The sequence below is a fragment of the Epinephelus moara genome, chromosome 24, assembly GCF_006386435.1.
Source record: "Epinephelus moara isolate mb chromosome 24, YSFRI_EMoa_1.0, whole genome shotgun sequence".
Classification (NCBI taxonomy): Eukaryota; Metazoa; Chordata; class Actinopteri; order Perciformes; family Serranidae; genus Epinephelus; species Epinephelus moara.
The window spans coordinates 40,036,061-40,038,296 of NC_065529.1; the positions used below are offsets into that span (position 1 = coordinate 40,036,061).

A 2,236-nucleotide genomic window follows, 5' to 3' on the forward strand; every position below is an offset into this window, starting at 1 on the left:
TGTGACTGCAGTTGGTTCAGATCGAGGTCGGAACACGTTCTCACCACAAACGAACCGCACCAGAGTTCTTTGTAACCGAACCGAGACCACCTCTTCAAGAAGGTCTTGGTCTGGTTGTTTTGGTGTGCACCCGAATGCGATTACTGTGTTTGCACCTGCCCAAACGAACTGCACTTAGGGGGCAAATGAACTTGAGTTTGATTGAACCAAACCAAACAGGGCAGGTGTGAAAGCACCCTAACATTGAACTGAAAGTGAAACTTAGGTATGGTCTCTTCAAAGCCAAACTCCATTGACAAAAACACTGATTTTTACCCGACTGAACACAGGAGCTGCTGGTCTACCGCCTCTTCGATATGTTGGTTTATTTGTGTTATTGTGTGACTTTGGAAAATCCAAACTAACCCTTTAAAACACCAAAGTCACACAATAACACAAACTAAGTAACCAAAGGTAACAGCGGGAGACCAGCAGCTCCTGTGCTCAGTCGGGTAAAAGTACGGTTTTTGTCAATGGAGTTTGGCTGTGAAGAGACCATAGATGCGTTTCACTTTTTGTCCTGTTTCAAATAGTTTCAGCGAAATTGCATGTTTGAGAAGTACTGAGCGTGTGACTGAATAAATGAGACTTGGATTATACAGCATGAGTTGTGCGAGAGTTCGTTAACAGATGTTTTGATATAGTTTTGCTGTTGTTAAATGCGGACCCCTTTTACTTCAGTGTATCCAGAATTTTCTCAGCATTTGGATTTGTCATTCACCTTGAGGCATGCCAAAAAACCCCCACAAGTTTTCCTTTATAAATTCAATTTATCACGGGGTCAGTCATTGATATACAAATGGTCATTTTGAGATGTGAAGTATTCCTTTCAGTCACAAATTACAGGTAAAAATCAGGGTACTGAGCTCCTTGCAAGAGCGGAGTACATGGAAGAATATACAAAGGAAAAAAAAATTGCCGCTCTATTCTGCCTTACTGCCATCTGACAGGAAACAGTGATTCACGAGGACTCCAGTAGCAGAAATACTTAACAAGCTAACAGTCTAATGAATGTTTTACTGGGGTGACATGACTGCTGCTGTCCAGCTGTGGCTGCTGTAATGGGCACACCACTGATTATTCTCTTCGGGTTTTCAGCAAAGCTCATCTTGAGTCACAGTGAGGGGCCAATTGCCCACCTCAACGCCCTGCTGTTTGAGCTGAATGTTTGATAGGGGTCTGGCAAGAGGGAAGGAGGGGGGGGGTAACAGGGAGGAAATGGGGTGATGGTGGGGGGAGGATGGGGCCAAAACAGGGACAAGGGGGGACCCTGGGCACTGGGACTGGTATCAAATTACAAGAGCATTTCTCAAGTGTGTAAGATGTAGCTGTGGTGGCCCAGTTTACTTCTCTCGACTCTGTGTTGTTGCGACTTTTTTCTTTGTCTTGGAGGGTGGGGCTTGGTTTTTTTTTTTGTTTTTTTTCAACAAGTCACTTAGCATACCTTCGCCAGTGGTTCCAGATGTGTGATTTACAGAGAGCATGAGAACAGCTAGCAGCAGAGCTAACAAAAGTAAAGCAAAGATCCCCAAATTGCAGGGGCGGGGGGGCTGGGTGCTTTCAGGACTCTGTGGAAGTGTGAAATACTTAAACGGATCCTGTGGTGTCTTCACCAGTGGGACGGCTGTTGTTGATTGATGGCCTTGCTGAGTGGTGGGGGCTCGGTGCCACTGAAATGGATTAATACCATTTGCATAACAGTGGATCGCACTTTTTGTTTCGAGTATGATGTTCTGCTCCACGGTCTATCTCCATAAGCCTATTAAGGACCGGAGTGTCACCCTATTGTCAGCTATCACCTTTCATTGTGGAGTGGATTATCGCTGCCGTCCAGACAGGGTTCACAGCTCAAGCAAGCAGAGGACGAAATAATGAGCATTGACCACCAAAACTTATTCTGCAGTGCAACAACACACATCACACACACTGCAGGCTACTGGTAGTGGATTCAACCATTGAAGGTGCCTATATAATGTAGATGTAAATAGTGGTTGGCATTTGAAGAATGCTACACACATTTTTTTTTAAATACACAACATCCCAACAAGACCCCATTCTCCTCCTTCCCTCCGTCTGCCTTGCCCCGTTTAGAGGGGTGGGGGCACAGAGGAAGGGTTAAAGTAGCCAGTGGAAGACAGGGTGTAGGGCTGGGCCTCAGTAAGGGAGGAGGGGGGGCTGTATAAAAACTGACAGAACA

The 2,236-nt window shown here is 45.6% G+C and overlaps 1 long non-coding RNA gene across 1 annotated transcript in view; it reads right to left on the reverse strand.

Annotated features, from left to right (window-relative positions):
- LOC126386368 (uncharacterized) overlaps positions 1–2,236 on the reverse strand; it is a 128,732-nt gene that overhangs the window by 90,676 nt on the left and 35,820 nt on the right. The gene's annotated exons all lie outside the window — the stretch shown is intronic.